We start from the raw sequence: 10,000 nt of genomic DNA, 5'->3' as shown, positions 1-10,000 counted from the left end.
CATTCCTTGTTTTTTTTCTTTCCTCCTCCTCCTATTTGTCTTTCTCTTTCTCGTCTGCTTCCTTATTATTATTTTTTTCTTCTTCGTTGTAATCTTTCTCTTCATTCTTCTTTTTTATATTCATTATTTTCTTTCTTTCTTTTTGTTCTTGTTCTTATTTTTCTTCCTCTATTCCTTGTTGTTGTTGTTGTTGTTGTTGTTATTGTTCTCCTATTTTACTACTACTACTACTATTTTTCTTTGTTCTTATGTTTTTTTTCTTGTTCTTGTTCTTCTACTTCCTCCTCCTCCTCCTTCTTCTTCTCTTCTTCCTCCTCCTCCTCCTTCTTCTTCTCTTCTTCCTCATCCTCCTCCTCCTCAGAGTATTAAGTGCAATTCTTGATATCATTGAGTATATTTTGTTTCTTTTCCCCTTTTATGAAATATAAGCAAAATAACATAACACTTCGTTTCACCAAGTCCGTCACAGTAATTTTGCTAGTTAGGGACACGCGAACCTGCTAACACGGCCACTGATTGATGCTCTCCCTTGCTGATTGGTCCACGTGTCCCAACCTCCCCGTCTTGCTTTGAAACTTGCAGCAAACTAACACTGCACAGTCACGGCCAAAAGTTTGTTTTACATGCCGTATTCTTTTCCACCAATTTAACCGTTTGGTCTCAACCGTAAGTCCTCCGAGGTGCTGCCTGTCACCTTACAAAACCTGAGGAGTGAAAGGTTCCAAGGAGATCAGAGGACGTGAGACTGAAGGAAGACGCTAAACACCGCGGAAGTGAGAGCGTCTGGTTACAAGACTTCTGGCCGCGACTGTACTTCTATCAAGACTCTCCAGTATATAGTACCGGATCCTGCAACTTTAGTATCTTGCAATTAAATTATGGTTATGGTAGGAATAAAGTAAATTTGCTGAACGTATTAATTCAGGACGGGAATGCGTTGACCAGTCAGCGAGTGAGAGCATGTCAGTGGCAGTGTTACCATGTTGGCGTGTCCTCAGGTGGCTAAATTACTAGTGAAGCAGTATGATATCATTCTATAGTACTTATATTTTCATAGAAGAGATCAAATTATACTCCATGATATCAAGAACTGCGCTCCCGTGTCACCAACTGGCAAAAAATTACTCTAAAACGAAGCATCGAGGTGCAAACACTGGACTCTTTACACACAGACCACCCTCACTGCACTGACACCACTCTAACTTGGTAAAACAGAGCATGTAGGTGCAGCCATTAAACTCTTCCACACAGACACCCCTCACTGAACGGGCATTACTCTAAGTGAAGCAGAGCATGTAGGTACAGACACTAGACTATTCACACACACAGCCCTCAATGTACAGCCACCAATCATTACCTTCGACCTGTGATTGGTTCTCTCAGTGCACGGCCGCCAATCATTACTTTCGACCTGTGATTGGTTCCGGATCACTGACCATGACGACCATGAGTGACAATTTCCAGCGGTATTCAACGTCCCAATCGTGAAAGTAGTACATACATCGCCCCACTGACTCGAGAACCACTGGAGCCTGACTGACTGCTCCATGGATTGCTACAACACGACTGACTGACAGAGGAAGGGTGTAACAAGGGTAACTGCTTAACTATCTATTGCTGTTATACTCCAGGTGAGGACACGTTAACTTAGGAACACCGCTACACTATGAACTCTCTGCCTGGTTCTGTATTTCTTTCCTCCTGTGACTTAAATTCTTTCAAGAGGGAGGTTTCAGGACAATTACCCTCTGTCTCATTTTTCTATTCGGCAGTCTTTTGGGAACTGTCACTTAAATGGGACTTTTTTTTTCCTCGTAATTCTGTTGCTCTTGGCCAGTGACCCTCTTGCATATAAATAAATAAATAAACAGATAAATAAATAAAAACTGATGCGATAGATTTACTTGACTCCTACCAAAAATATCATTCAATAGGAAGATATCAGGTTATATTTACTTGAATAGTCCCGTACCTTATAACTGTCTGACAGAAATACAGCGTTAGCTTGCCGCACGTTTCACACCAAGACGGGTATACGTAGACCAGTAAGAGAGTGAACACACCATTCAGTGGCAGTGTTATATGTGTTCTTTTGTCCTCAAGTGGCTAAACTCACTATGGCACACTAGTTCAAGTAAAATATACACAACCCTGTCACGCCTACATACTGCCACTTTAAAAGGTATTATCTGCAAACCAGTCAAACAGATGTACATTTCAGGACAGTCTACATGCACACTCACATACTTCCCTATACAAAATCTCACATCAGTTTTTCTTTGCTTATATTATGATCCTTTCAAACAGATGAGTGGCGGGTGGGGAGGAGCCTTCTCCAACACTATCCTTTATTTCTACCAAGTCGTCTTAAAAAGTTCAATAAGGTTCAATAAGTAAGCTGGTGTTTCTCATTTTTTCAACCTTCCTTTAGTCTTTCTTCTCATCTACTTCCTCCTCCTCCTCGTCCTCCTTAGTAATGTGTTGATAAACAAACCGCTTCAGAGCCCAATAGTTTTCCGTGTCTGTCCTTACGTATTCTTAACCATACATCTTCCTCCTCCTCCTCTTCTTCCCACCCCTACTCCTACTCCTCTTCTTCCCACTCCTCCTCCTCCTCCTCCTCCTTTTCTTCCTACCCCTCCCTCCCTTCTTCTTCCCACTCCTCGGTTTCTTTCTCTCCACTCTTTATCCACCACGAATCAGATATTCAAATAGATAAGAGAGAGAGAGAGAGAGAGAGAGAGAGAGAGAGAGAGAGAGAGAGAGAGAGAGAGAGAGAGAGTTCTGACATCTTCCAATTATTAAGTTTCAATTCTAGTCTAAAAATTCCCCAGATACACAAACATGATAACACTGCTCTCTCTCTCTCTCTCTCTCTCTCTCTCTCTCTCTCTCTCTCTCTCTCTCTCTCTCTCTCTCTCTCTCTCTCTCTCTCTCTCTCTCTCTCGTGTACACAAAATAAAATGAGTCTAGACAAATTAGTTATATCAGGTAATATATAAACGACACCTTTTTTTTGCACCATTCGTCTTCATCATCATCACCGCCACCACCACCACCACCACCACCTCTCCTCCTCAATATAATACCTCTCCTCCTCCTCCGCCTCCTCCTCCTCCTCCACTTATTTCTCAATTCATCTCACATAAGAGGAGAAACAAAGAAACACAAAGGAGGAACAAACAGCACCTTTACGAAGCTGTTGGGATGAGCTACACTGTTTATAATTAAAAGTGAGAGACAGGAAGAACAACAACAAGAACAAGAAGAACAAGAAGAACAAGAACAAGAACAAGAACAAGAAAAATCAGGAGCAAGAAACAACAAGAATATGAGGCGAAGGAAAAGGAACAAGAAAGAAGTAAAAGGCAAGAAAACATAGGAAGAGGATGAAGAGTACGATAAAGAATACAAATGAAAAAATAAATAAATAAAATTAAAAAAAAAGAAAGAGTAGGAGAACAAGAGGAGCAGAAGGAGAAGGAAGACGTGAAGTAGTAACAGATGAATGAGAATACAAAGGAATACAAAGAAAGACCAAACGGCAATATATCTTGAGATCCTTAACCCTTTGATTGCTATACGGCACATCCTTCCTTAAGTACTAGTGACCCTGAGCCATATATACTTTAAACTAGGTAGAAATTGCAACATCTATCCCTTTTACGTAAGAACATAAGAAATAAGAGAAGCTGCAAGAAGCCATCAGGCCTACACGTGGCAGTTCCTGAATGAAATATACCTACCTATTTCCACCTATCACCCTCATCTGTTAATCACTTTCTTAGATGCTTTTAAAGATCTCATGCATTACTTCTGGTGCTGTTCATTGTTTTGTATCTCAGTGAAAGGGTTAATACTATACAAGCTGTCTGGTTGAATCTTCTAGACTACAAGTGCAGGGGACAGGAGAGCAAAGTAGAAGGGTTGAACAGGAAGACAGATAAGATGATTTGATACCTTCTTGACACCTGAAGGGTAATAAGTGATTGCACAGATAGAGAGATACAACACCTTCCCTCAGTGTGTGTGTGTGTGTGTGTGTGTGTGTGTGTGTGTGTGTGTGTGTGTGTGTGTGTGTGTGTGTGTGTGTGTGTGTGTGTGTGTGTGTGTGTGTGTGTGTGTGTGTGTGTGTGTGTGTGTGTGTGTGTGTGTGTGTGTGTGTGTTTACATCTTATTGTTTTGTTAAGGTAATTATCATCTTTATCATTATTAGCCTTTTTGTTGTTGTTATTGTTTTTGTTGTTGTTGTTATTGTTGTGAGTACTATTATCAATATTTTTTGTTTGTTGTTTTGTTTGTTGTTTGTTTTTTCTTTGTGTTTCTCTCTCTCTCTCTCTCTCTCTCTCTCTCTCTCTCTCTCTCTCTCTCTCTCTCTCTCTCTCTCTCTCTCTCTCTCACACACACACACACACACACACACACACACACTCACCTTATCAAAAACAAGTCACAGGTCACACCAATTAACAAAAACACAGCACATCACAGCACAGCACCCCACGGAACACCACTTCACCCAGCACTCAACACTGCACGACCACCAGCACCACCACCACTGCTACGCGTACTGTCAAGAGCACTTCTACCACCACTACTACCGCCACCCGTGCACTGGACCACAGACGGGCGGCCCCATCACGGAGTCACAATGCACAGCGATCGCCAGCAGTGTCAAGGCGAGACGATGGCAGGTGATCTGATGCAAGGCGGGGTGGGCATCCATTCTAAGCGGTGGTGGTGAGAGAGAGAAAGGAGGCGTGCACAGACAGGAATGCATGACAGGTGACGTTGCAGGAATGATATAAGTAGATAGACAGGGAGAAGGGGAAAGGCAGAAGGGAAAAGAGAGAGAGAGAGAAGGGGAGGGATATATAGATCGGAATGTACGGTGTTAAGTGATAATATAAGGATGGCTGAGACGTAGATAGCCAGGGAAAAGAAGACTGAAGATAATGCGTAGACAGTAGAGCAAGAGGTGGTGGTGGTGGCGGTGGTGGTGGTGGTGGTGATGCTGGTGGTGGTTAAAAGGAAGGGAAGGGATATATAAAAAAGAATATTTAATGTTAGTTGAGGTTGTAAGAGAGAGAGAGAGAGAGAGAGAGAGAGAGAGAGAGAGAGAGAGAGAGAGAGAGAGAGAGAGAGAGAGAGAGAGAGAGAGAGAGAGAACATGTATTGAATAATAATATCAAGAGTGGAAACAGGAGAACGAATAAGAAGCAAGGAAGTAAACAAACACACACACACACACACACACACACACACACACACACACACACACACACACACACACACACACACACACACACACACACTGCAATTATGCATTATGAGGCAGACGAGTGTGACTGCGATGAACCACTAACCTACCTACTACCTACTCTCTCTCTCTCTCTCTCTCTCTCTCTCTCTCTCTCTCTCTCTCTCTCTCTCTCTCTCTCTCTCACACACACACACACACACAAACGGTACATAACAAATTAGAGAGAGAGAGAGAGAGAGAGAGAGAGAGAGAGAGAGAGAGAGAGAGAGAGAGAGAGAGAGAGAGAGAGAGAGAGAGAGAGAGAGAGAGAGAGAGAGAGAGAAAATAAACACAGAATTTTCTTATCCTAAAAGTAAATTCACGACGACAATAATGATAACAATAATAAGAAAAATAAGAATAGAGGGAAGAAAAATATAATAAGTGTATTCTGTAATGCAATGTTGTCTTTATTTTTATTATGATTGTGACGAGTTGAAAGTGGCTGACTGATTGATCGACTGACTGACTGACTGACTGACTGACTGACTGAATGCAGGTTGCTACTACTACTACTACTACTACTACTACTACTACTACTACTACTACTACTACTTTCACCACAACTACCATCACTATCACCACCAAATTCCTCCACACATCACTTCCTCTGCCACCCACCACACTCAAGCAATTGCCACCTCCTCCTCCTCCTCCTCCTCCTCCTCCTCCTCCTCCTCCTCCTCCTTCTCCTCCACGTCCCTTCCTTCCATTTTCAGTCCTTCTCTCCTTCTTGAATTGATTTTTCTTGTTTTCCATGTCTATTTTAAGCATTTCATTTCCTCTCTTTCTCTCTTCCTCTTTATCTTTCTCCCTTTTCGGTATATCTTTTTTTTAACTCTTTCGATAATTTAAAGGATACTAATCTCTCTCTCTCTCTCTCTCTCTCTCTCTCTCTCTCTCTCTCTCTCTCTCTCTCTCTCTCTCTCTCTCTCTCTCTCTCTCTCTCTCCAAGACCTTTATATTTTCTTTCTTGCTAAACTAATTTATTGCTCGTGTGAAAATTAGTTCCGAGTGTCATGTTTCACCTCCTCCTCCTCCTCTTCATCCTCTTCTTCCTTCGCCTCCTCCCTCTCCTCCTCATCCATCTTTTTTCCTTGTTTCATGACTGTGATCACTGCAACACCACCAGTATCACCACCACAATCATCACAGTCGTCTATTTTCCTCCTGCTTCCCCTTCGTCTCTTCCCCTTGTTCTCTCTCTTTTTTTTTTTTCCTTTCTCTTAGTCTGTCTGAATTTTCCTCTTCTCCAATCTTTAGCATTCCTTTTCGCCTATTTCCCTTTTTCCTTCTCCTCCTTTTGTTCCTCTTACTTTGCCTCGTCTTTCCTCTTTTCCCATCAACAAATTTTTTCCTTCAAGTTCTCGTGTTCTTCTTGTTCCTCTACCTCTTCTTAATTTCTTTCCTCTTCTTTCCTCTCCCTAACTGCACCCAATCTAAAAAATAATGTACCTTACCTAACCTAATCTAACTCAAAATTTACCTAACCTAACCTAATCTAAACCAAGATGTACCTAACCTAACCTAACCTAACCTTACCTAACCTAACTTAACCTAACCTACACCACACCATTAACACATCACACCCTTCTCTTAACAAAGCAGTAAATAAATGTAAATAAATAAATGCCAAATGATACTTCCTAAGTTTATTATTATTATTATTATTTTAGTTATTTTATTTATTTATTTATTTTTTTTTTTTTTTTTGTCAGAGCAGTCACATAAATATTTCTTTCCCGTCAAGAGTGGGTGGGGAGAAGCCTTCAACTGCACTATCCTTTTCGGTTTACAGGTTGGGGATCTAGTAGTTAAATTGTCAGATGGGCATTGTTATTACTTGTACTGCTTATGTAATGCTACGTAATTTTGTGTAATTCTATGTAATTCATTGCTGTACCTTTCATATTATTGCTATCATCATTTTTTTGTTTTAGTTTCATAATACGAGTTTCATACAAATATTTATCATAGTGCTTTGATGATGATGATGATGATGATGATGATGATGGTAAATATAATGAAAGAGAAGGAAGAGGAGGAGGAGGAGGAGGAGGAGGAGGAGGAGGAGGAGGAGGAGGAAAAATTATGGACAAATACTTGGAATCTGGGAGAGTGGAACGTGCCGGCCAATTTTGTCGTCTCCTCCTCCTCCTCCTCCTCCTCCTCCTCCTCCTCCTCCTCCTCCTCACATTCCTTTGTCTCTTAGCCACAATGAAGGATGAACTAAATAATGAAAATCACACACACACACACACACACACACAAGCAAGCAAGCACGCACGGACGCACGCACGCACTTGCATGCCGTCATGAAGAAGAAGAAGGAGGAGGAGGAGGAGGAGGGATGGGAATGAATCGCGCATGAGAGAGAGAGAGAGAGAGAGAGAGAGAGAGAGAGAGAGAGAGAGAGAGAGAGAGAGAGAGAGAGAGAGAATACACGACCTCCACCTATAACCCCCTTTCTCTCTCTCTCTCTCTCTCTCTCTCTCTCTCTCTCTCTCTCTCTCTCTCTCTCTCTCTCTGTAATCTCCTTTTAAATGTCACTCTCTCCTCCTCTCAAGTGTGTGTGTGTGTGTGTGTGTGTGTGTGTGTGTGTGTGTGTGTGTGTGTGTGTCTGTGTGAGTCATCATTTGTGGCGTCACTGCCTAGCTGATGACTACACACACACACACACACACACACTAATTGCACTACTACTACTACTACTACTACTACTACTAATAATAATAATAATAATAATAATAATAGTAACAATAATGTAACAACAACTTTCAGCAGTCAAGAGGAAACCGTAAACGCGGACAAATTTCAGGACAGGGATGACGAGAAAGAGGCGTGAGCGGAACACCTGCCACTGCCACCCACAGACCTCATCACTTCTTGCACCCTTCCTTATGTCCTCATGTTCTTCAGCCTTCATTTCCCTCACCATACACACTGTTCCTTCTTCACCTCACCTCAAGACACACACCACTCATCATTATATTCAACCCCTACTCGCCCTCACACCCACGCCATTACCTTACATCAAATACTTACTCAAACTATCATTGTCTTACCCCTTATAAATGCCCCCGCTCAATATAGCATTATCTTATATTCAATGCTTACTCCAACTCATAAAACTGTCGCCTTATATATGTATATTTTTTTTTTCTTTACACTCTCAGTCACACGATCGTTACTTTTTGCTGTATTCCTATCCTCTCTCTCTCTCTCTCTCTCTCTCTTGTCTACTTTCTCTTTATTTCTGGGTGAGGGAAGTGGATTTAGACACCCACATACCAATGAAGACACAATCAGTATATACAGTCAAGAAAGAAGAAGAAAAAAAGAAGAAGAGAAGAAGAAACACAAAGAAACACAACAAATTTACAACAAACATGTTAGTTCTTACAAGAGGAGGAGGAGAAGGAGGAGAAGGAGGAGGAGGAGGAGGAGGGTAATAATGATAATAATAAACATGCCAAGGTCTTCATTGCTGTAATACCGCCAGGGAGTGTGGAGATAAGCAAGTCTGCATCACAAAGCCGCAGGCCAAGATTATCACAGTAACTATCATAACGTCACACACCACCTCCTCCTCCTCCTCCTCCTCCTCCTCCTCCTCCTCCTCCTCCTCCTCCTCCTTTGTTTATCTAGGTCAGGCTTAAGAGAGTACTGCTTCTGGGCTTAAGATTAAATTTATCACCGTTACCCCTAGACTATGTGTGTGTGTGTGTGTGTGTGTGTGTGTCTGTGTGTTGTCTCTAGCAATTAGGATTAACTACTGTAACTTGAGAATGGATGAGTATTTTCGTATATCCTGTACATTGTGCGTTGTGTCACGTTCATAAGGCACTCAAGATAACGAGTGTAAGTGTGTGGGGGTGTGTCAGGTGCTTCAGTCTTGGGTGCATTACCATGATGGATGGCACCAGTGATTGACTTTTGTATGATATTGCCATAGTCATGTACAGATGTTGCTTTAAATTCACTTACGTACAGCACTCAATTCTATCATTGCGTTCGCCCTCAATATTAAGGTTCTGATCTATGAAAAAGAAAAAAAAATTATCAAGTGCGCGTGGGAAAGATTATAACCAACACTGTGGTTGTGTCACTGCATTGTGTTGTTACGTGGTGGAGTTTCTGAGTCTTACATTCGTGGAGATTCTGAGCCTTACATGCATTAAAATAAGACCCCAAAATGTCAGGTTAAGGAAGGTTTATGAATGTCATCGGGTGTCCAAGGGTAAAGACTGTGTTTAAAGAGCTTAGTGTCATTATGTTTGTGGGATTGCTGGGTCTCACATACATAAAAATAAAATAAAATAAAATAAGATAAATAAATATAACAGGATCCCAAAGTGTGCAGTAAGAAGGTTAAGCAAGGTTTGTGAATGTTATCAGGTGTGCATGGGAAAAGATCATGTTTCAAAAGCTTAGTGCTATTATTAGGTTTGTGGGGTTGCTGGGTCTCATATGCATAAGGAAAAAGACAAACAAGATATTAAGATGATGAGTGTTTAAGAGTAAGTTGTCAGGTGTTCGCAGTGGCAAGACTGTGATTAAAAAGCTTAGTGTCATTATAACATTCCAGTGTGTTCTCTTTTTGGTGTCCAATCTCGACAACTTCAAACAGCCTGTAGTGGAAGTAATGGAGGTTTTCAAAGATTGTCATTTCCAGTCATCAGTTTGACAGTGTAGCAG

General features: G+C 41.5%; 1 protein-coding gene across 9 annotated transcripts in view; it reads right to left on the bottom strand.

The window, feature by feature from the left end:
- LOC135116110 (uncharacterized) overlaps nt 1-10,000 on the bottom strand; it is a 176,208-nt gene that overhangs the window by 136,850 nt on the left and 29,358 nt on the right. Inside the window, exon 1 of one of the 9 annotated variants that reach the window (XM_064033373.1) lies at nt 4,436-4,828. The exons of the other annotated variants lie outside the window; for them this stretch is intronic. The gene's annotated coding sequence lies outside the window, so the exon portion shown is untranslated. Of the gene's footprint in view, nt 1-4,435; nt 4,829-10,000 lie in introns of those variants that run through there. 9 annotated transcript variants of the gene reach the window in all.

Source organism: Scylla paramamosain, chromosome 3, assembly GCF_035594125.1.
Source record: "Scylla paramamosain isolate STU-SP2022 chromosome 3, ASM3559412v1, whole genome shotgun sequence".
NCBI classification, from domain to species: Eukaryota; Metazoa; Arthropoda; class Malacostraca; order Decapoda; family Portunidae; genus Scylla; species Scylla paramamosain.
This window is presented reverse-complemented; position numbering and strand designations above follow the sequence as displayed.